The sequence below is a fragment of the Hyperoodon ampullatus genome (assembly GCF_949752795.1).
Source record: "Hyperoodon ampullatus genome assembly, chromosome: 2".
NCBI lineage: Eukaryota > Metazoa > Chordata > Mammalia > Artiodactyla > Ziphiidae > Hyperoodon > Hyperoodon ampullatus.
Window position 1 is genome coordinate 76,624,494 of NC_136915.1, and position 27,339 is coordinate 76,651,832.

Consider the following 27,339-nt stretch of genomic DNA (forward strand, 5'->3'; position numbering starts at 1 on the left):
GACTGTCTTCAATTATGAAGTTATATTCTACTTTTATTTAAAAATGTATGAAACATTTTCTTTTGCAATAGTTACCAAGCAAAGACACTATTTAGATTATATAATATTACATATTAGCATATAGAAGGTACCTGAATCATGAAAAAATGGTTTGCTGTGTTTAAGCTACCTGAAGTTAATGTATGGGGCATGATTTTATCCACATATACTGGGTTGGCCAAAAAGTTTGTTCGTGTTTTTCCCGCTCTTATGTAAGATCTTACAGAAAAACCCAAACGAACTTTTTGGCCAGCCCAATATCTATATCCTCATCCATATCTATCTATCTATCTATCTATCTATCTATCTATCTATCTGGTGACTATGTATACATTAACATACGTTAAATACTTTCTGTGTGTCTGATTTAATCCTCACAACAACTATATTTGGTAGTATTATCATGATTCCCCTTTAACAGATGAGGCAGATGAGTTAAGAAGCTTTCTAAGGTAGATGAGTTTAAATAGCATAGATGAGTTTAAGTGGCGATTGAACACTTGAAATGTGGCTAGTGCAATTTGACATGTGCTTAAATGTAAAAGGCACACTAGATTTCAAAGACCTACTACAAAAACAATGCAATTTTTGTGCAATTTCTGTCCATATCTTTTGTCCAAATTTTGCTCTTGAGGTTGCCTATATTTTTTTGTGATAATTTTCAGGAATTCTTATACATTCAAGGTATAAACTCCTTGCTGGTTTTAGATGTTATAAATTCCTTCTTGTGATTTATCACCTGTGAGATTATTTTGACATCCTTCATTGATAGAAATCCTTAATTTTGATGTAGCCACATCCAACAATTTTTTGCCTTATGATTTGTATTTTCTGGATCTTGTTTGACAAGCCTTCCTCTACCTTTATGTCATTAGGTAATTGGCATTCTTTTCTATTAGTGTTAACTTTTTAAGGTAGATCTTAATCCATCTGGAGTCCATCTTTTTCACCAGGTGTGAGATAGAGATCCAACTAAATTTTTTCCACATAGTGACCCAGTTTTCCAAATACTATACATACTAAAATTTATTTTTCCCATTAATTTGTGGGGTCAATCTTTTAAAAAATTTTATCGAGGTATAAATGACATACAACAATATATTAGCTTTAGGTGTACAGCATAATGATTCAATATTTGTATATATTGTGAAATGATCACCACAATAAGTCTAGTTAACATCCCTCATCACCATACATAGTTACAGAATTTTTTTCTTGTGATGAGAACATTTAACATTGACTCTCTTGGCGACTTTCAGATATGCAATACAGTATTATTAACTATAGCTTCTATGCTGTACATTACAAGCCCATGGCTTACTTATTTCATAACTGGAAATTTGTACCTTTTGACCCCCTTCACCTATTTTGCTCACTCCTCAGCCCCTGCCTCTGGCAACCATCAATCTATTCTCTGCATCTATGATCTTGGTTTAAAAATTATTTTTTTTAGATTCCACATATACGTGAGATGATATGGTATTTGTCTTTCACTTATTTCACTTTGACTTATTTCACTTATTTCACTTTCACTTATTTCACTTACAAAAAGATGTACCCTTTTTATGGTTGAATAGTGTTCCATTGTACACATAAACCACATCTTTACCCATTCATCCATCGATGGAAACTTAAAAAGGTTGTTTCCATATCTTGGTTATTGTAAACAATGCTTCAGTGAACATGGGGGTGCATATATATTTTCAAATTCATGCTTTTGTTTTCTTCAGATAAATACCTAGAAGTGGAATCATATGGTAGTTCTATTTTTAATTTTTTGAGGAACCTCCATATTGTTTTCCACAGTAGCTGCACCAGTTTACATTCTCACCAACTGTGCACAAGGGTTCCCTTTTCTCCACATTCTCGCCAACACTTGCTATTTCTTATCTTTTTGATAACAGCCATTCTCACAGGTGTGAGGTGATATCTCGTGGTTTTGATTTGTATTTCCCTGATGATTAGTGATGTTGAGCATCTTTTCCTTTGCCTGTTGGCCATCCGTACATCTCATTTGGAAAAATACTTATTCAGACCCTCTGCTCATTTTTAAATCAAATTGCTTGCTTTTTTGCTATTGAGTTGTATGAGTTCTTTTTTTTTATATAATGTTATACTACCCCTTAAGTAGCTCAGTGTGTTTTCTATAGATTCTGTCAATTATTGCTGTATTCTAATGAGTTTTTTTTTTTAAGAAGATGTTGGGGGTAGGAGTTTATTAATTAATTTATTTATTTTTGGCTGCGTTGGGTCTTTGTTTCTGTGCGTGGGCTTTCTCTAGTTGTGGCAAGCGGGGGCTACTCTTCATTGCGGTGCACGGGCCTCTCACTATCGCGGCCTCTCTTGTTGAGGAGCACAGGCTCCAGACGTGCAGGCTCAGTAGTTGTGGCTCATGGGCCTAGTTGCTCCGCGGCATGTGGGATCCTCCCAGACCAGGGCTCGAACCCGTGTCCCCTGCATTAGCAGGCAGATTCTCAACCACTGCACCACCAGGGAAGCCCTGTATGAGTTCTTTATATATTTTGGATATTAGCTCCTTACCAGGTACATGATTTGCAAACATTTTCTTCCATTCACTAGGTTGCCTCTTCATTTTGTTAATGATTTCCTTTGCTATGCAGAAGCTTTCGAGTTTGATGTAGTTCCACTTGTTTATTTTTGCTTTTATTGTCTTTGCTTTTGGTGTCAAATCCAAAAAAAATCTGTGGTGCCATTCTTATAACATTTTATACATGGCATATTTCTAAACTCTCTACTCTAGTACATTAATTATTTCTCTGTTTTCTCCTCTTTGAAAATTCTCTCACTCATTTTGTTCTAATGTTTTTATAGCTATTCCTACTACAGAACTGAAAATAAGCACTCTAAAACAGGTTTAGATCAGTAGTAAAGAATCTGAACTACACAGGATTTATATCTATTTACTCTTTAAATCTATATTACTGTTTAATCTGAAAACTATCCACACACCTGGAAATCAATAGGTGAATCAGATGAACACATTTAGAGTTGAGGCCTCTCAAATTTCCTTAAACCTAGGATGTTATTGATTGTAAGATGCACTATTACTTTTGTATCTGTAAAGAGAAAAAAGATTCTTCCAAGTAATTTAATTCACCACTGATTGTAAGAAACATCCTAATTTTACAAATACTAAAATGTGAAAAAAATTGTATTATTGTTAAAAATATTCACTGCTCCTTTTTTGTTGAAAGAGTACACATCCCTGCATTGTTGATGTCAGCCTTGGCCATGTGGCTTGCAGTGTCAATGGCAAAAATATAATCCTCCATCTTGTTGACATCTGGCTTCTCTATGTAACTTACTTTGACCAAATAAAAGTGAGTGTGTGTGGTAGTGATATGTGCCACTTTTTTTTTTTTAAGCCAGTTTCTTTTTTTCCTTCTACCCTGAGGTCAGCCATATCCCAGACAGGAGCTTCTCCTGAAGCCTAGGTGTCAGAATGCAGAAGAGATGGATAGAGCCACAGCCAACCAACAGTGGACAGAGTGCAAGTAACAAGCAAACTTTTGTTGTCATAAGCCACTGATATTTTGAGGGTGTTGTTTTCTGCCGCAAAACTTAGCCTAATGTGACTGATGCAACTTGTATTTTAGAACTGATGAAATCTGGTACTTATTTGCCTGAAAAACAGGTGATTTTCCTTCACTTTCTTCTAACCTATGTACTAAAGGCCCTAGGAGATGGTGAAGCCATAAGAAAAAAGAAGCAGGGCATCTCAGTCACCTTGTCTGAGAGAGCTACCTGGTAATACCCAAACTGGACTATTAACATGAGCAAAAACAACTTCTTATCAAGTTAAGCCTATAAAAAATTTTAGGTTTATTTGTTATAGCTGTTAATATTCTCCTAAAAATACAGCAAATTAAACTATGTGTTGACATAAAATTGAAAAACTTTGTAATCTATCTCAATTGGCTTATTCAAAAGTTAGTCTCACAGAAATCTTTTTATAAATGAAGATGGTATAAAGTGCACTGAACCAACCTCTAGTTTTGATTGCAAATCAACTTATTCAATAAGTGCAAAATGATCTGAAGAAAATAAAATTAAACACATATTTATGTGTTCATGTAACAAGCTCTGTGCTAAGAGTGGTAGAGGATACAAAGATGAGTGAAATATAATAAGGCGTTAATAACCTAGTAAGTTGGATGAGGAAAAGCATATTTTCTGTAAGTTAAGAGAAGAAAAATAAAATCCTATATAATGCAAAGGCAGCGGAGATTATGTCTGGTTGAGAACATAAGGAAAAGCTTTACAGAGAACACAATATTTGAGGTATGGCCAACTGTTGACAAGATAAATGGTGAAACTGTGTTCAACGTAGAGAGAATGATCTGAACAGAAAATGGGAGGTAGCAAATGATGAAACATATGTCAAACATAAAGCAAGTCCAGATTGTCTGGCAAACAGGATATGTGTAGGAAAGAGACTGGGATAGATATGGTGATATACTATTCAGGGCTTTGAATGCCAAGTATATTTGTATTTGTGGTGTTTGAAGAAAAATTTGTGTTTGTAGAAGAATCATTGTAGGTTTGAGTAAAGGAGGAATGTAATCGTATCTGTACTGAATGGAGAGTAATTTAACAACATGTGTTCAATGTGTGGAAATGGGAAAAAGATACAAAATGGTGTAAACAGTTAGAAGCTATTGTAATAGTCTAGTTTAAGTGTAATGACTCTTATGACAATGGTATCATGACTCCAAGAAACAGTAGCTCAGGGGAGAAGCCAGTGTCAGAGGAGAAGATGAATTAAGCCATGGGACAATTAAGGCTCTTAATTGACAATTATGGCTCATGGGACAATCAGAGAGTCTATCCTGAAATATTAATTTGTGAGTCCATAGAAAAATCAATTCCTGAAATCATAAGAATGATGCAGTACATACAGTAATAACAGAAGAAAAACAGGAGAGAATTTTAATGAAAATTCTTCGGAAGCAAGAGAAGGAAAAACAAAAGGAAGAAAGTAGGAGAATCAGGAATGTGCAAGGAAAGTTTAAGAAGGGAAAAGTTTCAGAAAGCGAGACATCAGTGTTATGTGGAAGGGTTGAGAAGGATGAATATTGAGACAAAGTCATAGGATTTGGCAATTAGAAGGTTGGCGGTGACCTTTAAGAACAATTTCAGTACCTTTTGTGTGTTTGAATGTAATTTTGTCAAAGAGAATACAAGTGAGGAGAAAGTGGAAAAAAGTTGTGTAGTTTATTCTTTTAAGAAGTTTGACAGTAAAAAGGAGGAGGCAGAATAACCACTTGAGGACATAGTTTGAAAATTATTTTATTTAGAATCTAATTTTTGTTCTATCTGCCAAATAAAACAAACTCATCTACAATAGAAAAATATTCTTCTAAACAGAAGGAAGTTATATTCAAAACTTAATTTTTTTTGCTCTATTTCATAAAATGAGTTTTGTTTTGTTTTTAAAAGAAAACAGACTAATTCAACACATCTGTATCAGAGAGAAGATATTGGCAGGTTTTACATGCTCCCAAGGTCTGTGTCCTAGCCAGTTGTCTCTAGACAGATTCCTTGCACTGGGAATGCTTTGTGAGTTACAGAACTCACACAGAGAGACATGTATTAGGCAAAGGTGCCCTATAACCTTCTCTTCCTTATTGCAGAAACACTGTTTAAAAGGACAGATTATGGCGCTATGACTTGTTCTAATTTTGACCCATGAAACCTTAAGTGCCACATACAACGAGAGTCAAGGGTAGAAAGCTATTTGTTCTATTTTAAAGTGCTCAAATGCAAATTATGGGTATGTGGAAATGGGCATAATTTATTCATATTTTTAATCTATGGATCCTCAGAAGAAAAATATGGATGGCCTCCATTTCTGTTCCTTTCAATTCATTCTTATTCATTTCAAAACAAATGTTGAAATCTTTTATATTATTGTATTAGTTATCTATCACTGCAGAATAGATTACCCCAAAGTCAGTGGCTTAAAACAATAAATACTTATCTCACAGTTTCTGTCAGTCAAGAATTCACTAGTGCTTAGCTCAGAATTTTTCTGAGTTCTGGCTCAGAGTTTTTCATGAGGTTATAGTCAAGATATGACATAAGCTGCAGTCATCTGAAGTCTTGACTGAGACTAGGGAATCCATTTCCAAGAAGGCTGTTAGCTGGAGGCCTCAGTTTCTTGCTATGTAGGCCTCTGTATGGCCTGAATTCATGACAGTAGGTTCCCCACCCCCCCAGAGTGAATAATCCAAGAGAGAGAGTGAGCAAGGAAGAAGCTGCAATATCTTTTATGACCTAGTCACACACAAGTATTTCTGCCATAGCCTATTCATTAGAAGCGAGTCATGAAGTCCACTCCACACTGAGAGTGAAATAAGACTATCTTTCGGAAGGGGGAACATCAAAGAATTTGCAGACATTTTTTTTTTTTTTTTTTTTTTTTTTTTTTTTTTTGCGGTACGCGGGCCTCTCACTGTTGTGGCCTCTCCCGTTGCGGAGCACAGGCTCTGGACGTGCAGGCTCAGCGGCCATGGCTCACGGGCCCAGCCACTCCGCGGCATATGGGATCCTCCCGGACCGGGGCACGAACCCGTATCCCCTGCATCGGCAGGCGGACTCTCAACCACTGCACCACCAGGGTGGCCCTGCAGACATATTTTAAAACCATTACAATGACTCAATTTTATTCTTGGCTTGATTTGATGTTTTATTAAGACTGATTCCTCCTAGAAACAATAAATGCTGGAGAGGGTGTGGAGAAAAGGGAACACTCTTGCACTGCTGGTGGGAATGTGAATTGGTACAGCCACTATGGAGAACAGTATGGAGGTTCCTTAAAACACTAAAAATAGAACTACTATATGACCCAGCAATCCCACTACTAGGCATATACCCTGAGAAAACCATAATTCAAAAAGAGACATGTACCAAAATGTTCATTGCAGCTCTATTCACAATAGCCTGGAGATGGAAACAACCTAAGTGTCCATCATCGGATGAATGGATAAAGAAGATGTGGCACATATATACAATGGAATATTACTCAGCCATAAAAAGAAACGAAACTGAGCTATTTGTAATGAGGTGGATAGACTTAGAGTCTGTCATACAGAGTGAAGTAACTCAGAAAGAGAAAGACAAATGCCGTATGCTAACACATATATATGGAATTTAAGAAAAAAAAATGTCATGAAGAACCTAGGGGTAAAACAGGAATAAAGACACAGACCTACTTGAGAATGGACTTGAGGATATGGGGAGGGGGAAGGGTAAGCTGTGACAAAGCAAAAGAGAGGCATGGACATATATACAGTACCAAACGTAAGGTAGATAGATAGTGGGAAGCAGCCGCATAGCACAGGGAGATCAGATCGGTGCTTTGTGACCGCCTGGAGGGGTGGGATAGGGAGGGTGGGAGGGAGGGAGATGCAAGAGGGAAGGGATGGGGGAACAGTTGTGTATGTATGACTGATTCACTTTGTTATAAAGCAGAAACTAATAAAAAAAATAATAATAAAACAGTCTTTCACCAGGAAGTAGGATGTTAGCTGTAGACTTTTCATAGACACACTTTATTGTTTGAAAAAGTCCCTTCATTAAAAGTTTTTGCCATAAAAAAAAAAGACTGATTCCTCCTAATACTTTTCTTCAGTTTTTTAACATCTGTTGTCAAGTTAGACACTTCTGCAGAAATATTCTAAGTAGTATTGGAATGATGTACATTTTCCCAAAGATGAAATGCATAAAATTTCATTAGTTATTAATTATTTATCATGTATAAGACACTATACTAGTCAATTAATAACTAAAATATAAAGCAGATAACAAAAATTTCCATGAGATAAATCACTATAGAATATCAAAGTAGGAGTCAGCAAACCATGACCCCAGGGGCTGGCTACGTGCTTTTTGGAAATAAAGATTTGCTCGAACACAGCCATGACCTTTTGTTTACCTATTGCCTATGGCTGCTTTCATTCTATGAAGGCAGAGCTGAGTAGTTGGGACAGAGATTTTATGGCCCACAAAACCCAAACCATTTCTGTTGGGTATTTAAGGGAAATACAAAGCAATCATTGAAGCCATAGCCTCAGCTTGTAAGAATTATCAGCAATTTATACTTTTTGATCAAAATTTTCATTAAAAGAAGTTTCAAAACATTGATTCCATGTCTAATAAACATTAAAAAAAAAACAAAGCTTTTAGCTAGAACATGCCATGCTATGTGTCAAGAGCTAGATAACTCTATGATAAATGAAAACACTCACTTTTTGCAAAATGGAATATATAATAGTCTATTTAAAGATTTTGTTAGCTAAAGTGGAAACTCAAAGAGACTTATGTATACTAAATCACTTCTTAGAATTGAAAAGAAATACTCTTTTTTCCCAAAAGTCAGTAAAAACTCTAAAATACTCAGGTTCTATTTTTTAAAGTAACCACATCCTACTTATTCACTGAAGACTGATACAAAATTAGGATATTTCCTAGTTGAAGCTAAAATGTTTAAAAAACTTTACATGAAGTTCTTAGACTTGACAATTATCTTTAAAAAATCACTGTGCCTTCAACTGTAGTTTAAAACTACTCTATATTGTTTCAAATTTTCTTTTCAATGTAGAAACAACCGTATTTATAGGATAAAGAATTTGAGACCCCCAACCTCTTCAAATTCACTTGAAAATATAATATATAAAGCTAATTCCCTAGGATTTCATTCTATTTTATCTTAGAAACATATTAACTTCGATGTTTGCATTAGTACTATTGTGTTTACTCTTTGTTTAAAAATAAGAGAATTTTATAAGTTATCTTACCACAACAAAGGTAGTAATTAGTTGTACTATATGTAACTGCTGATATTTGACTATTTTTTTAACCTTAAGAATGGTAATTTTTCATGGTTCAATCTAGTACAGTCTTGGAGGGTAGGAGAAACAGAAGGTCAGCCAGACATGAGAAAATCACTTCAAGCACAACATGAGAAAATGTGTGTTCATAACTAGGATTTATTTCTCTACCTCAAGTTCCCATGCTTCTGTCCAAGAAGAGAATGATACAGATGGCTGTCAGTCTAGACAGGTAAGAGGAAGATGTAGAAAAGTGGAAAGAAACTTTCATGTATAACATATCTGGGTAAGAAAGAGGAATTCCTTTTTAGAAATGATAAATATGAGACACTATACAATTGTGTAAGCAGGTCTAGAGAAAAAAGATATTTGTGAATCATCAGCAAATAGTAAAGAGAGTAAATGAGTCACCAAAGGAAGGATGTACACTGAGAAAAGGAAAAGGCCAAGACCAATAACTTTTAGAGAGGATGAAAAAAAAAAGAAAACTTAAAGAACTGTCCTATACATGAAATAGAAATTGTACTGTCAAAAGGAGGATTTTGTCCATTTATTTATCACCCACAATGTTTCTTCAGACCTTTTCATTTGGGGTTAATTTTATGACTTGACGAGAATGAATAAACCTTTCTGTTAATTTGTAAATACATCACGGTTTCCAAATAGCTAATCTATGGACCACTTCACTCCTATTTTCAAACAAAATTCATAAGCTAAGGATATATTCCTTTGACGGTGTGACTTGGAGTAAATTACTTTAGCTCACTGTGTCTCATCCTTCACCATTTAGGAAGACATGACTTTATCAGTTTGTATGCTTTGTAAAGCCAGGATGATGTCCTGTCTGATACTGAATCCCCTATGTCTAATACTTTGCCTGGAATATAGAAGAAAATAAATATATGTTGAATGAATGAGTGAATAAATTTGAATGAGTGAATAAGTTAGATAGAGCAGTAGTAGTGGAAGCAGAGATAAGCCACCCACATCAGCCTTTAAGAAAGGTCTTGGTCTGTGTGTTTGCTCCAGGGCCCCATGTGAGCTTTCCCAGGATAAGCAGCTTTAGCAAATGGGGGAGAGCTGGGTATTGCAAGAATATAAGAAAGTGCTAGGAGACAAGGACAAGATGGCAGAGTAGAAGGACTTGAGTTCACTTCCTCTCACAAAAACAGCAAAATCACAACAAACTGCTGAACAAACATCGAGAAAAAAGATTGGAACCTACCAAAAAACATATTCTACATCCAAAGACAAAGAAGAAGCCACAATGAGATGGTAGGAGGGGGCACGTTCATGATAAAATCAAATCCCATACCTGCCGGGTGGGTGACCCACAAACTGGAAAATAATTATATCACAGAGTTTCTCCCACAGGACCCAGAGATCTGGGCCCCACATCAGGATCCCCAGCCTGGGGGTCTTGCCATTGGGAGCAGCAACTCTTAGAGCATTTGGCTTGAAAGCCAGCAGGGCTTGAGTGCAGGAGCTCCACAGGACTGGGGGAAACAGAGACTCCACTCCTGGAGGGCCAGACCTACCTGCAGGGCTTGGAGGGTCTCCTGGGGAGGGAGGGGTTGGCTGTGGCTCACTGTAGGGACAAAGACACTGGTGGCAGAGGGCCCAGGGAATATTCATCAGCGTGAGCTCTCCTGGAGGTCGCCAATGTGGCACCAAGAAGTGGCCCCACCCAACTCCAGTTGGCTGAGGCTCCAGTGCTGGAACGCCTCAGGCCAAACAAACAACAGGGTGGGAACACAGTTTCACTCATCAGCAGACAGGCTGCTTAAAGTCTTCCTGAGCTCATAGCCACCTCTAAACACACCTCCTGACACAGCACTGCCCACCAGAGGGACAAGACCCAGCTCTACACAACAGTGGGCAGGCACCAGTCCTGCCCACCAGGAAGCCTGCACAACTCCCTGGACCAATCTCACCCACCAGGAGGCAGACACCAGAAGCAAGAGGAACCACAATCTGCAGCCTGTGGAATGGAGAACACAAACACAGAAAGTTAGACAAAATGAGATGATAGAGAAATACATTCCAGATAAAGGGACAAGATGAAACCCCAGAAGAACAACTAAGTGAAGAGGAGATAGGCAATCTACCTGAAAAAGAATTCAGAGTAAAGATAGTAAAGATAATCCAAGGTTTTGGGAAAAGAATGGAGGCAAAGACCAAGAAGATACAAGAAATGTTTACCAAAGAGCTAAAAGATTTAAAGAACAACAACAAAAAATTGAACAATACAATATCTGAAATGACAAATACACTTGAAGGAATTGATAGCAGAATAAATGAGGCAGGAGAACGAGTAAGTGAGCTGAAAGACAAATTGGTGTAAATCACTGCTGCAGAACAGAACAAAGAAAAAAGAATGAAAAGAAATAAGGACAGTCTAAGGCAGGGGTCCCCCACCCCCAGGCTGTGGACTGGTACCAGTCCGCAGCCTGTTAGGAACCAGACCGCACAGCAGGAGGTGAGTGGCAGGCAAGTGAGTGAAGCTTCATCTGCGGCTCCCCATTGCTCACATTACCACCTGAACCAACCCCCCACCCCCACCCCATCCATGGAAAAATTGACTTCCATGAAACCAGCCCCTGGTGCCAAAAAGGTTGGGAACTGCTGGTCTAAGGGACCTCTGGGACAGCACTAAAAGCACCAACATTTGTATTATAAGGGTCCCAGAGGAGAAGAGAGAAAGGGCCTGAGAAAATATTTGAAGAGATAATAGCTGAAAACTTCCCTAATATGGGAAAGGAAACATTCACCCAAGTCTAAGACACACAGAGAGTCCCATACAGGATAAACCCAAGGAGGAACACGCTGAGACACATTTTATTCAAACTGACAAAAATTAAAGACAAAGAGAAAATACTAAAAGCAGCAATGGAAAAGCAACAAATAACATACAAGGGAATCCCCATAAGGTTATTAGCTGATTTTTCAGTAGAAACTCTGCAGGCCAGAGGGAGTGGCATGATACATTTAAAGTGATGAAAGGGAAAAACCTACAACCAAGAATACTCTACCCAGCAAGGCTCTCCTTCAGATTCAACAGAGAAATCAAAAGCTTTACAGACAAGCAAAAGCTAACAGAATTCAGCACCACCAAACCATGTTTACAACAAATGCTAAAAGAACTTCTCTAGGTGGAAAAGAAAAGCCCACAACTAGAAACAAGAAAATTATGAATGGGAAAGTTCTCCAGTAAAGGCAAACATACAGCAAAGGTAGGAAACCATCCACACACAAATATGATACCAAAACCAGCAATCATGAGAAGAGGACAGTATAGATGCAGGATACTGAAAATGCATTTGAAATTAAGAGACCAGCAACTTAAAACAACTTGTATATATATAGACTGCTATATCAAAACCTCATGGTAATGGCAAATCAAAAACAGATTAAAAAACAATAGATAAAAACACAGAAAAGAAAAAGCATCCAAACACAACACTACAGATAGTCATCAAATAACAAGAGAAGGGAACAAAGGAGGAAGGGAAGAAAAAAGCTCTACAAAAACAAATTCAAAACAATTAACGAAATGGCAATAAGAACATACATATAGGTAATTACCTTTGATGTAAATGGATTAAATGCTCTAACCAAAAGACATTGACTGGCTGAATGGATAAAAAACAAGACCCATATATATGCTGTCTACAAGAGACCCACTTCAGATCTAGGGACATGTACAGACTGAAGGTGCGGGGATGGGAATAGGTATTCCATGCAAAAGGAAATCAAAAGAAAGCTGGAGTAGCAATACTCATATCAGACAAAATAGACTTTAAATTGTAAATATATATGCACCCAACATAGGAACACCTCAATATATAAGGCAAATGCTAACAGCCATAAAAGGAGAAACTGACAGTCACACTCTAATAGTGGGGGACTTCAACACCCCACTTACATCAATGGACAGACCATGCAGACAGAAAATCAGTAAGGAAACAGAGGCCTTAAATGACACATTAGACCAGATGGACTTAATTGATATTTATTGAACCTTCCATCCAAAAGCCGCAGAATACACATTCTCAAGTGCACATGCAACATTTTCTAGGGCTGATCACAAGCTGGGCCACAAAGCAAGTCTTGGCAAATTTAAGAAAACTGAAATCATATCAAGCATCTTTTCTGAACACAATTCTATGAGATTAGAAATCAACTACAAGAAAAAAACTAAAAAACACAATCACGTGGAGGCTGAACAGTATGCTACTAAACAACTAATGGATCACTGAAAATTTGCAGAGGAAGGAACCTCCCAAACTCATTCTGTGAGGCCACCATCACCCTAATACCAAAGCTAAAGATACCAAAAGAAAAGAAAATTACAGGCCATTACTGATAAACATACACACAAAAATCTTCAACAAAATACTAGCAAACTGAATCCTACATTAAAAGGATCACACACCATGATCAAGTGAGATTTATCCCAGGGATGCAAGGATTTTTCAATATCTGCAAATCAATCAGTGTGATAAACCACATTAACAAACTGAAGATTAAAAACCATATGATAATTTCAATAGATGCAGGAAACTTTTTGACAAAATTCAACACACATTTATGATAAAACCCTCCAGAAATGGGCATAGAGGGAACCTACCTCAACATAATAAAGGCCATATATAACAAACCCACAGCTAACATCATCTCAATGGTGAAAAGCTGAAAGCATTTCCTCTAAGATCAGGAACAAGACAAGGATATCCATTCTCACCACTTTTATTCAACATCATTTTGGAAGTCCTAGCCATGGTAATTAGAGAAGAAAAAGAAATAAAAGGAATACAAAATGGAAAAGAAGAAGTAAAACAGCCACTGTTTGCAAATGACATGATTCTATATATAGAAAATCCTAAAGACACTACCAGAAAACTACTAGAGCTCATCAATGAATTGGGTAAAGTTGCAGGATGCAAAATTAATACACAGAAATCTGTTGTATTTCTATACAGTAACAAAAGATCAGAAATATAAATTAAGTAAACAATCCCATTCACCATCGCATCAAAAAGAACAAAATACTTAGGAATAAACCTACCTAAGGAGGCAAAAGACCTGTAATCTGAAAATTATTAAGACGCTGATAAATTGAAGATGACACAAACAGATGGAAAGATATATCATGTTCTTGGATTGGAATCATCAATATTGTCAAAATGGCTATTCTACTCAAGGCAATCTACAGATTCAATGCAATCCCTATTAAGTTATCAATGGCATTCTTCACAGAACTAGAACAAAAAATTTTTAAATTTGTATAGAAACACAAAAGACCTGTGAATAGCCAAAGCAATCCTGCGAAAGAAAAACAGTGCTGGAGGAATCTCACTCCCTGAATTCAGACTATACTAGAAAGATACAGTCATCAAAATGTATGGTACTGGTACAAAAACAGAAATACAGGTCAATGGAACAGTATAGAAAGCCCAGAAATAAAACCATGCACCTATATTCAATTAATCTACGACAAAGGAGGCAAGAATGTATAATGGAGGAAAGACAGTCTCTTCAATAAGTGGTGTTGGAAAAGCTGGACAGCTACATGGAAAAGAACGAAATTAGAACATTCTCTAACACTATACACAAAAATAAACTCAAAATGGATTAAAGACATAAATGTAAGGCCAGATCCTATAAAACTCTTAGAGGAAAACATAAGCAGAACATTCTTTGACATAAATCCCAGCAATATCTTTTTGGATCCACCTCCTAGAGTAATGAAAATAAAAACAAAACAAAACAAAACAAAACAAAACAAATGGGACCTAATTAAACTTAAAAGCTTTTGTACAGCAAAGAAAACTATAAACAAAAAGAAAAGACAACCCTCAGGAGAAAATATTTGCAAATGAAGCAACCAACAAGTGATTGATCTCTAAATTATACAAACTGCCCATGCAGGTCAATATCAAAAAACACAAACAACTCAATCAAAAACTGGGCAGATGATCTAAACAGACATTTCTCCAAACAAGATACAGATGCCCAAAAAGCATGTGAAAAGATGTTCAGCATCTTTAATTATTACAGAAATGAAAATCAAAACTACAATGAGATATTACCTCACACCAGTCAGAATGGCCATCATCAAAAAGTCTAAAACAATAAATGCTGGAGAGGGTGTGGAAAAAAGGGAACCCTCTACACTGTTGGTGGGAATGTAAATTGGTACATCCACTACAGAGAATAGTATGGGGGTTTCTTAAAAAACTAACAATAGAGCCACCACATGATCCAGCAATCCCACTTCTGGGTGTATATCTGGAGGAAACCATACTTCAAAGATCCATGTACCTCAATGTTCATTGCAGCACTATTTACAAAGCCAAGATATGGAAAAAACTAAAATGTCCATTGACAGAGGAGTGGATAAAGAAGATGTGGTACATATATACAATGGCATATTACTCATCCATAAAAAAGAACAAAATAATGCCATTTTCAGCATCATGGATGGACCTAGAGATTATCATACTAAGTGAAGTAAATCAGACAGGGAAAGAGAAAGACAAATATCATGGTATCACTTATATGTGGAATCTAAAAAAATTATACAAATGAACTTATGTACAAAACAGAAACAGCCTCACAGATTTCTAAAACAAACCTATGGTTACCAAAGGGGAAATGTCGGGGGAGGGATTAATTAGGAGGTTGGGATTAACATATACACACTACTATATATAAAACAGATAATCAACAAGGACCTACTGTACAGCACAGGGAACTCTGCTCAGTATTCTGTAATAACCTAAATGGGAAAGGAATCTGAAAAAGAATGGTATATGTATATGTATAACTGAGTCACTCTGCTGTACACCTGAAACTAACACAACATTTTAAATCAACTGTACTCCAATACAAAATAAAAAATCAAATCAAATTTTAAAAAAGATTTTATTGCCCTTGTAATCAACTCCTTCAAAGTTTAGGCTTGAGCAAAGAGGCTTACCTCCAAAGACTAATTAAAGTGAGGGTATAAAAAGGCCTGGCCACTCTTATGTAATATGGTACTACTCTAATAGGCCATATATGCTCCAGAGCTTCCTAAAGTGTTGTTTTGGCTCTCACCTCCCTAGTGGAAAGAGAGAAAATCGAGCAAAAGCCCAGGATTTAACAGTCAGAATGACGAAACTCCAGAGAAGGTTATACCTCTAACCAAGACAAGTCTGTTATGCCAAGGTCAGGGCCTTGGTTGGGGAAAAAAATGGAACCCTGACCCTTGATGGGGACACCTTGATATAAGTCCCTGAAGATTTTGAACCACAAGACTCCTTTGAACTCTATTAGCTTACAGAAGTGGTCTATCCCTCCTCATTAACGCTAGCACCTTCCCCTATAAGAGAACATATGCTCCAATTAGGATTTGCCATAAAACTCTTCTGGCCAATATGTCAATAACTAGGGGTAAATCACAGCATGACCCATCTGGGAACTTGCTGTTCCTGATATAGGAAAATGGGACTCTACCCCAAAGAATGAAAGACCTAGCCAATATGTACTGGTAGGAACCTGGAGAATACGCATGGGACTGATTCTACAGGTACTTGAACAAGGGAGCCATAACATAATATAAAAAACATAAACATAAGATAAAATTAGATATGGAAGAGTTTATTAATTTGGGATCACTTTTCCAAGATATAGGATTTAATACCCTGTCAAGGATATCAAGAGATTGTGCAAACTCCTGCAGTGGGTCTAAGCCGCGAGGTATGCATCTCTGCCACTTGGACCATATGACTTGGCAGACCCTATGGTATTAGAGAAACTGATGGTGGGAAAGGAAGCCACGTAGAGCTTATGGCAAGCCTTGATAGGAAGAACACAACACAGGCTTCTGGGATTCGGGAACAAGGACATGCCACCTGTGGCACAGAATTACATGTGTTTTGAAAAACAAATTCTAGTGTGCTACTAGGCTCGAGTAGAGACTGAGCACCTAACAATGGGACAACAAGTGACATTAGCATTTGGATCTAGCTATCATAAGCTGAGTTGTATCAGATATAAGATCAAGCAGTTCCAGTGCAATCTGGGATGGGACATGAGCAGGACAAAGGTACAAGCAAATGGAATGAATAAGTAGTCCAGATCCCTAACCAGTACCTCTTGTTTTAGCTAACACCTTTGGCTATCTGGAGGATCTCTTATGACCAGCTGATAGAAAAGGAAAAAGCAAACTTGATTTATAGATGGGCAGGCTTAGTGCTATGGACTGAATATTTGTATTCCCTCAAAATTCATATATTAAAGCCTTAATGTTATGGCATTTGAAGGTAGGGCCTTTGGGAGGTAATTAGTCATAAGAGTGGGGCTCCCATGATGGAATTAGTCTCTTATAAGAAGAAGAAAATATCTGGCTCTTTCTCTTGTCACCATGTAAGGTACAGAGAGAAGGCAGCCATCTGCAAACCAGGAAGAGGGCCATTACCAGGCACTGAATTTGTTGCTGCCTTGATCTCACACTTCCCAGCCTCCAGAGGTGTGAGAAATAAGTTTGTTTAAGCCACCCAAACTATGGTATTTCATTATAGCAGCCCAAACTGACTAAGACACTTGGTATGTAGGTACAAACTGAAAATGGATGGAAGCTGCACTATAGTTTCACTCAGGAGTGCCTTAAAAGGCAGTGGCAAGAAGACATCTTTCTAATGGGCAGAGTTTCTGGCAGTGTACCAGTCCATCCAATTTGTGGGAAGGAGAAGTGGCTTGAGGTTAGAATATGTACAGACTAAGTGGCATTTGTGAATGACCTGGCTGTTTGGTAAGATGCCTGAATGGAAGAAGACTCTAAGACTGGGAACAAGGTTTGAGAAAAAAGCTTTTGGATGGGTACATTAGACACAAAGTGCAAAAATCTTTGTATCAAATATGAATGCCTACCAGAGAAGGGCAAATGTGGAAGCGTACCTGGAAAGAGATAGAATGACTCAGAAAGTTGACATCAGCAAGTCTTGGTCATCAGTCACCTCAGTGCTGGATGATAGGTATACGAATGAATAGGCATGGTGGGAGAGATGGAAGGTATACACGGGCCTGACATCATGAGTTCCAATTTGGCAAGACTAAATTAACTACTGCTGACACTGAACACCCAGACTGCCAACAACTGAGAACAATGTCGAGCCCATGATATGCTGCCACACTTTGAGGAGACCAACCAGCCACTTGGGGGCAAGTTCACTCTGGAAGGGCCAACGATTTATTCTAACAGAAATGACACATACTCTGGGAATGGGTTGCTTTCCTACACTCAGGCTTCAACTATTAGAAGTATCTGAGGGCTTACAAAGTAATCTACCATACAGGATCCCCAAAACGTTGTGTCAGACCAAGGGACCCATTTTATAGCCAATAAGGTATGGAAGTGGGCCTATGTACATGGGGGTCTAATAGTTATATAACATGACAGCAAGAAACTTCCAACCTGACAGAATGGCCTGCTAAAGGTGCCATTAAAGTGCCAGCTAGGAGGTGATAGTTTATGAGGATAAAGAGCCATCCCACAGGATAAAAAAATGTACATACTGAATCAAAGATATTTATATGGTACTGTGTCTCCATCAGGAAATATTCATTGGTCTTAGAACTAAGGGGCAGAAACAGAATTCATCCTACTTAGTATCACTCCCAATGTCTCCAAAGAGATCCCTGTACTTTACATTTCCACAAAATGTAAGTTCCGCAGGAATGGCGGCCCTGGTCCCTAAAGAGGACACATTTTTAGCTGGTGACAAAGTAAGAGTCCTTTTGAACTATAAGCTATGGCTGCTCCCTGAGCATTACAAATTTCCTGTATCCAGGCACCAACAGGCAAGGAAAAGAGTCATCATCTTGGTACAGTTAGTTCACCCTGATCATTAGGAAGAGGGAGAAGAATGATATCATTTGTGGTCCTAAAAGTAGCTGCAGTGTTAGGGGAACTAATTTGTACTACCAACTCCTCTTTTAAGTTTTACCTCAGGAAGAGAATCCACCAGAATCCTAGAGGAGCATCTCCCTGAAAGGATATGAAGAAATGGGTCCAAGTGATACAAGGAATAAACTGTAGTGAACACTAAGATAGCCCGTCCTCCTTCAAGGAAGAATGTATTGTCCAAGATGTCGTCAGCTTCATGATTTGCCTCAGCATTAGAGTGCCTTCTTGACCAAAGACACACACTTCCCAGGGTGGCCTATGTACAATGACTGCTTGATTTAGAGTATAAAAGCCCAGCCATTCATCCCAGCATGATGAGTTACAAAGCATTCCCAGCTTTCTGTAAGGATGCTTGAGACTCAGTATCAGTTTGACTTCTCCTTCTACACAATCCTGCTCCCTCTTCCTCTTTGCACAAGTGTTTGCTTCCTAATAAATAGCCTGTAGCAAAATGCAATCTCAGCAGTCTGCTTCTGGAATTTCCAACTCGTGCTTGCAGGTTTTCACTAACTGTGGGTCTCAATCCACTGAGGGCCATGGAATTACTGCAAAGTCTCAGTGTGTCTGTATATAGGTACTGAGAATATAGTAAATACATAAACACACAACTGCTACTTGTTGGTCTGTAAAAACAATCTCATTCTTGAAAAGACTGGAAATCACTAAGGTAGAGTAGGTATAAATTAATAAACAAAGGCATATTACCTTTTTAAACCAAAACCTGAGATTCTGGAAAAATATGTGTAATTTCTACCTGTATTCAGTGTTTTCTTATGTCTAATGAACACAAGGTGCTACTGTCATATTTAATAGTGTGGCTACTAAAGCACATACTATAAACCTATTTTCAATGCTTGGGTAATGACTGTTACCATCCTTAGGATAAATAGAATGTTTTATCCTATTTTACTAAAAGGGAGGAAATTGTACCTTGCATACATGTTTTTGGGGTTTGGGTCCCAGGTCTAAAGTATTTGGGATATATTCCAAAGCGAACCTGAGGGAGACTTTGAGATAACATCTGAAGTGAGATATTCATCCCTTTCCCTTTGTACCCAGTGATAAATCTTTTCTTGATAGGCTGAGGATGAAGTTTCTGGAGCTCACCAAAGACTGAGCACACTTTGGCAGCAAAAATTATAGCTTATTATAATTTGTTTTCCAGCATATTTGACTTACTTTACAAAAAATTCTTTCAAATGAAGTGCACTTATATGTAGACAATTTTCTTATACCGATACCTTGTGCCTAAGGTATTCAAATATACCAAATGAGGAAATGATGTAGCACAGAGATTATGCTAAATCAAACCTGTTAACTGCACACAGATGATATATAGCTCTCTTAATTTTTATTTTTTCTAGAATGAGGTAAGAGTGTAAGTAAATAAAAACAATGATTACTCACCTGTGCTATCTACTGAGTCTTTGAAACTAAGAATGTGCCTAATTAGCTCTATTAATTTAACTTTTCTGAAAATTGAAGATAACCTATAAACACTGGTGACTAAAGAAAATTATATAGAAAGTCTGCATTCATTCACACTTTAAAAAGTACAGAAGTGTCATAAAATAAATTCATTCATTTATTAGGCAACAAACACTGTTTGAGGATATAATGCATGCCAGACATTAATGAATAATGTGGAATATTTTACACAGTCAGTTAAATGTAGAATATAGACAAGCACTTCATTATTTTAGAGGTACTTGATTGGACAACAGTTTATTTTGGTATCACAGTTCCTCCATTTCAGACTCTTGACATTTGGATATATAGGTTTTCTAAAAGATAGGACTGAATGGTCTGCTCAGTACCCAAATAGGGATTTCAGCTTCTGAAATTTCTCTGACAACTATTTGACCCGTATTCCCTTGGATCATACATGTAGTCATGAAATAGAAGTTCAGAATGAAGTTTTGCCTAGAGAAGGTCTGGCAATGATTAAAAGAATATGCCTGGAATGTCTACTCAACAGATGCTTTTACTCATGCTTATGTTACGGGGAGCTTGAGAATAGAAAGGCAACTGGTCCTGTCCTCCCTGCACTAAATCACCTAACAATGCTGTTCACATGTTCCACTCTTTTTAATGAGTCTCTTGGCAATAAATCAAAGGTGATAAAGTGAATATCAGCACAGGGCTACCATGAAGTTCTTATATTATTAGTTTTTTTAAAAATGTAAGTTGGATGAGAAAAAAGAGAAATTCTCCTACTATGACACTTGTGTGGCAAAACACTTGAATTGCAAGCTCTTACTAGGACTCTAATAACTAGCAGGGTCATTCACAGGGAAGAATATGTGCTTATAATCACAGCACTTTTTATTTCACATACAAAGCATTTAATTAGTTCTGTATTTTTTTGATGCAGACCACATAGGTATTGAGTTTTTTTGTGGACTCTATCTGAGGATAAAATTAGAGTCAGAAAATCTATTGTCTGATGCTTCCCATCAATGTCTATACCTAAAAATGAGGAAAATAACCGGCTGGTACTGCTAAGTACTAGTCTATAAAGACCTGAGTTCCAGGTTAGATCTTCAATTCTGAAGCAAGTCATGGGACCAGTTTGGGTCTCATTCTCCCAATTCTAAAAAGACAAAGGATTAACTAGATAATCTCTCGCACACTTTCCAGTTCTAAAATTCTATAATTTAAACATAAGGAAGAGGAAAATCCCTACAGTATTTTAAGGGATTGAAAATCTTTGAACAAGTGAGAAAAGATGTAATTAAAAAAAACTGGGGGACTTCCCTGGTGGCACAGTGGTTAAGAATCTGCCTGCCAATGCAGGGGACGTGGGTTCGAGCCCTGGTCCAGGAGGCTCCCACATGCCACGGACCAACTAAGCCCCTGTGCCACAACTACTGAGCCTGCGCTCTAGAGACCGCAAACCACAACTACTGAGCCCGCATGTCACAACTACTGAAGCCTGCACACCTAGAGCCTGTGCTCCACAATGAGAGAAGCCACCATAACAAGAGGCCCGTGCACTACAAGGAAGAGTAGCCCCCCTGCTGCAACTACAGAGAGCCTGCATGCAGCAACGAAGTCCCAACACAGCCATAAACAAACAAACAAACAAACAAATTTATATTATAAAAAAGAACTGGAATACTTTTATTTCATAGTGAGGAAGGTGTGTCTAGCATTCTGGAGCCTCAGTATTACTAAAGAAACTATTTACTGACAACATCTACAGGAGGTAGACTTTGTGACTTCTCATACATCTTACTTTATTTAAAAAAATCTCATTGTTTATTTATTTATTTTTGCAGTACGCGGGCCTCTCACTGTTGTGGCCTCTCCCATTGCGGAGCACAGGCTCCGGACACGCAGGCTCAGCAGCCATGGCTCATGGGCCCAGCTGCTCCGCAGCATGTGGGATCTTCCCGGGCCGGGGCACGAACCTGTGTCCCCTGCATCGGAAGGCGGACCCTCAATCACTGTGCCACCAGGGAAGCCCCTCATTGCTTATTTTTTAAAAGCTTATCTTCTAAATATACGTGAGCTCTTTGAGGGTAGAGCCTGTGTTTTGTTCATCTGAATGCTCCTCTCATTGCCCAGCACCTTACTCTGCACACAACAAATGCTCAGTAAATATCTGTAGACTGAATGCATAGTAGAAATTGGGTACTGATTTCTTAATTAAAATATGGAAATTGAGGAAGTTCCTATAGTTTAATTACACATAGAAACGTGATGATCTTTACCTCTCTGGTTTAAGTTACAAAGAAAATAAGGAAGGAAAAGTGGAGACCAGAGAAAAAGAAGGGTGTCCTCAGAGACTATCTTTCTTCTCACTTTAGGCAATGACAGGTACTTTGAATTTCTCTGCCAACTGGTTGGACTATGGTTGTCTGCAAGACCATTTGATTGACACATATGACATTTTTAGGGTTCAGGTTTAGGAGAGCATCATTCAGATATGCTGCAGAAAAACCTGGAAGGTTTTTCTGAAAGGTGAAGATATCACTTGCTAGAATGAAATCATACTGGGTCATGTTTCTCATTTCTTTCTTGCATTGTGATCTCCTCTTGTATCATTCATTCTTGCTCGTTCTAAGTATCAATCCTATATAGTTTGACCTTCCTAAGCCATTGGCCTATTCTTGGTTTTATTCTGTGCCTTCCAGACTGTGTATGATGTTGCTCACTAATTCTCTCCTATTGATTTTTAGATCCTGGGTTTTGGTTTTGCTACATTGTAGAATACACTGGTTAAGGTAATAATCTCACTAGTACTTTACAGATAGAAAACTCCCTCCCTCTGGGTAGAGAACAGGTCCCTGAACATTTACTGTGCTGAGGATAATCATAATAACATTGTGCTGAAAATACTGAAGCTTAATGATGCCCTCCTTGCCCGTTTGAGAAGATGCAGTAATTTCATAAAAATTCCATTTGAGTTCTAGGGTTCCTCATACTTGTGACTTTCTCTAAAGATGTTAGCAAAGTGGCCCTGCATACCATGATGCTGGTAATAGAATCTTCCCTGTTACTTAACTTGGGGCATGTGGAAATGTGCTAGCCCTGTACAAATACAAGTAGATTCTCCTTAGAGAGAGTACCATGACGCTTTCATTCCAGAGCACCTTTAATGATGGGAACCTCGAGACCATCACCAACTGATCTGCCAACCACTGCCACAGATGCCACATAGGTTGGTCTAATTATGGCCATCAGATATATTCTAAGCTAGATTTTGGAAAGAGGGAGGGTAGAGGGCAGTTCCAAATTTGGGTGGTTGTGAATTTTAAGAATGAAAGGAATAGACCCACTTTCAGACTTCCTATAGGCAGTTTGAGTGACTACCTACATCTTTAAGTCTCTGAAATGTTCTCTAGAGGGATATTAATATAGTTTTTCATGACTTATTTGTTTGGTAAATCATTGGTTACTTAGAAGATATTATAACATGTTCAAATACTGCCTCTTGTGAGCAATGCATCTGCATGTCTGTGCACAAAAGAGTTAACATAGCAGGTGTGAGACTGTTGTCCTCACAATGACCTCTTGCAAGGATTACTCTCCTAACAATGGCTCTTCACTGGTGTCTGGGGACTTGGATTGTGGGGGGTTCCCACCATTTCTAGCACTGATAAGAATGCCTCTTGTCAGAGTGCCTAACCTGTTTGGTCAAACAGTATGGTTTATGCTGAGCACCTGCTTTCCTTCTGGGAGTTTGGAATTTTGGTGTATGTGTTAAGCAGAGATACCTATGTGACCAGCCTCTAATGAAAACCATGGGCACTGAGTCTCTAATGAGCTTTTCTAGTAGACAATACACATATGTCACAACTCACTGCTGGGAGTACTGAGTCCTGCGTAATCCCACTGAGAGAAGATTCTGGGAAGCTGCACTGGTTTCTTACAGACTTAACTCCATGCACCTTTTCACACTGCTGACTTTTCTTTGTACCCTTTCACTGTACTAAATCTTAGTCATGAGTACAACTCTATGCTGAATTCTGTGAGTACTTCTAATGAATCATCAAACCTGGGAGTGGACTTGGGGACCTTTCAAAATAATGTCCTTGAGTACTTATGTTAATATTATTTCCATGAGAAACGTGAACAACAACAAACATGAAATACAACTTCCTTGTTATCCTCTCTTTATGCAATAGCAATAACAACTAATACAACAATTGCCATTTATTAAACACCTCCTGTGAGCATACTTCATCTTAGACAGTTATTTTTCCAACCCTGACAATAAACATAAAAAGATATTTCACCTAAGTTTTACAAATGAGAAAGAAGAAATCCACTATTAGGATTCAAGTCTATATTACTTCAAAACCCCTGATCTAAGATATCACACTCATTCATTTGCCTTCATATGTAACAATTATTTAAATAAAAGAACCACATTTTTGTATGGTAGTTTGTTTACTTTTCAAACTGAAAGGGAATTACTATTTAGTTGAAATTCCTATTTTTCTCTGTAATATATGCGTATGGACTAGCCAATATGGTAAAATAGTGACTACAGAAAGAAAGAAATCCAGTGTGTACTTCATGCTCTTTCCACAGGACAAAAGGGATAATCCTGGGTTCCCAAACCTTAGTACTAAGTGAGATATTAAATGTAAAATAGTTAGCACATGGTATCAACAGATGATTCAGTAAATATTAGCTCCTATTTTCTCATGGGTAAGGAATTGCCTTGGTGATTGGATCAACTGCTTGTCATCTTTGTCCCTACTCTTATGTGACACTGAAGTGTTTTAGATTTGCCTACCATAACTAGATGAGCACACAGTAGTCTCAGGATACACATGTGGAACTGAACTGACTCCAGCTGCCAGCAGGTTGGCAAACATTTCTTCCAAAACTTATTTACTGAATTTCTGCCATATTCCAGGCATATGTGCTAGATAATTAGGAAACTAACATGGAACCCCCTGTTTACAATCTAGTGCCCAACAGAGTGAAAGAAGTGGGAATCAGTATAGGTTACATGGAGAAGGAAAATCTATGTCAGCACTGTGTTTCCACAATTGTATTTATTTGTAAATTGATGTTTTTGAAGTAGTTTATTTTTTTCTGCTCAATCACTTTTTGTGCTGCTAAAATATCACTCGACATCTGTCTTGACTATGATTTTTGGATCTGACTCCAAAAGCAAGGCAACAAAAGGAAAAATAAACAAGCAGGACTATATCAAACTAAAAAGCTTCTGCACAGCAAGGGTAACTATCAACAAAATGAAAACCAACCTACTAAATGGGAGAAAATATTTTCAAATCATATATCTGATAAGGGGTTAATATCCAAAATATGCAAAAAACTCACAACTCAATAGCAAGAAAAACCTCAAACAATCCGATTCAAAAACAAGCAGAGGATCTGAAGAGAATTTTCCAAAGAAGACATACAGGTGGCCAACAGGCACATGAAAAGATGCCCAACATCACTAATCATCAAGGAAATACAAATCAAACCACAATGAGCTATCACCCCACACCTGTCAGAATGGCTGTTACTGAAAAGACAACAATAGGAAGTGCTGGTAAGGATGTGGAGGAAAGGAAACCCTGTGCACTGTTGGTGGGAATGTAAATTGGTACAGCCACTGTGGAAAACAGTATGGTGGTTCCTCAAAACACTGAAAACAGAACTACCATATGATTCAGCAATTTCACTTCTAGGTATTTATCTGAAGAAAACAAAGATACTAATTTGAAAAGATATATGACACTCTCACGTTCATTGACACATTGTTTACAATAGCCAAGATACAGAAACAACCTAAATGTCTGTTGATGGATAAACAGATGAAGAAAATGTGATATATAGATATCACACAAATGTGATATTTATATATCACAAGATATCACAAGATATATAGATATCATATTTATGTGATATCTATCTATATAGAGAGCTAGCTAGCTAGCTAGCTAGATATATATAGAGAGAGGGACAGAGGGAAACATATCGATATCTACATAAAATAGAATACTATTCAGCCATAAAGAAGAATAAAATCTTGCCATTTGTGACAACATGGATGGATCCTGAAGGCATTATGCTAAGTGAAATAAATGAGACAGGGAAAGACAAACACTTTATGATTTCAACTACAGGTAGAATTTAAAAAATAGAAGACAAACAACAACAATAAAACAAGCTCATAGATACAGAGAATAGATTGGTGGTTGCCAGTGATGGTGGGTGGGGGAATGAGTGACATAGGTGAAGGGAGTCAAAAGGTACAAATTTTAGCTATAAAATAAATAATTCATGAAGATTAAAAAATATATCAATTACTCCATGAAGTGTGACACATGTACCCTGATGAGGATAATCAATCTGTTCTTCACTTTTTTCAGGAAGACTTGACTATTTTAAACACCTAAGCTCTGCTCCTCTTTAGTAAATAAATTATCATACATTTTTTGGTATGGTATAAACCATTCACTATTATCTCCTATTATAAATATGTTACTTTTTGAGACTCTATGATCCTTAAGGAGAGGGATGTAATCATGTCTTTCTGTATTCCACACTACACAGCAACACTAAGGACTCAAAAGATATCTTGTTTAATGAGCCATACAGCATTAAAAATACAAAGAATTGTCAATTATTTCATCTTTATGGGGTTTTTTGAAACTTTTGCTTAACATTCTTTCGTGACACAACTTTGACAATTTTTTATCTTTTTAGCATCTTCACTTCTATTTGGATTTTTATTTAATATCAGTATCTTTTACTAGACTGAAAAAGCTGTCTGGTTTCAGAGTCCTTACTCACTTTTACCACTTTATTATACTGATCTAGGGTATCCTGTTTCCATAGTTATAGCTAGATATGATCTTCATGATTTCATTCAACAGATGTTTACAGAACACCCAGCAAGTGAAAGCTTCTTGTGTTAGATAGTATGAGGGATATAAATAGGAATATAAATGTGAATTATTCCCTCAAGACATATATAATAAAAACAGAGAGCCAAGGGACATATATTAATATCTAACACAC

The 27,339-nt window shown here is 37.5% G+C and overlaps 1 protein-coding gene across 1 annotated transcript in view; it reads right to left on the reverse strand.

Annotated features, from left to right (window-relative positions):
• The window catches only part of COL24A1 (collagen type XXIV alpha 1 chain), a gene marked incomplete at both ends in the record, with an annotated part of 398,140 nt that overhangs the window by 165,080 nt on the left and 205,721 nt on the right, over window positions 1-27,339 (reverse strand). The window lies entirely within an intron of this gene.